Genomic DNA, 525 nt, shown 5'->3' with positions numbered 1-525 from the left:
AAAAAAAAAAAAAAAAAAGGGTACAAAGAGGACCACGCTAGATTTTTTTATTTTTTTTGGGTAATGGAGGACCACGCTAGATGGCCTCATACAAACAACGAAACAATTTACGTTCCCTTTTGCTTTGCCTAGTTTGACAAATGAATATTCATTCACATTCACTAGTTTGTTCATCTTCTAAGATACTAAGCACCACGTGTGTAGTTTCACTGACCGAAAGATGTATGTTAACAAGCATCTCTAATTTGAACCATCCCGTGACTATTCTATTACATGAGTTAAGTGTGACTTTATGTAATTGGAGTTTACCCTTACACTTGAACCGTTATAATCATTCCTGCACTTTTGAGGGCTTGGATTGAAAACGACCCAATTATGTTATTAGTCCTTAAATTCATGATAGAAATCGACTAATAATTGAGCGGTTGGTTATTGATCCTTAATTGGTCCTTAATTGATTTGTTTTTGTTTGGCTAATTCCTTTTAACTGGTCCTTGATCAATTGATTATCGATGGAGTTTCAAT

This window comes from Macadamia integrifolia, chromosome 12, assembly GCF_013358625.1.
Source record: "Macadamia integrifolia cultivar HAES 741 chromosome 12, SCU_Mint_v3, whole genome shotgun sequence".
Lineage (NCBI taxonomy): Eukaryota > Viridiplantae > Streptophyta > Magnoliopsida > Proteales > Proteaceae > Macadamia > Macadamia integrifolia.
Note: the sequence above shows the minus strand (reverse complement) of the source record.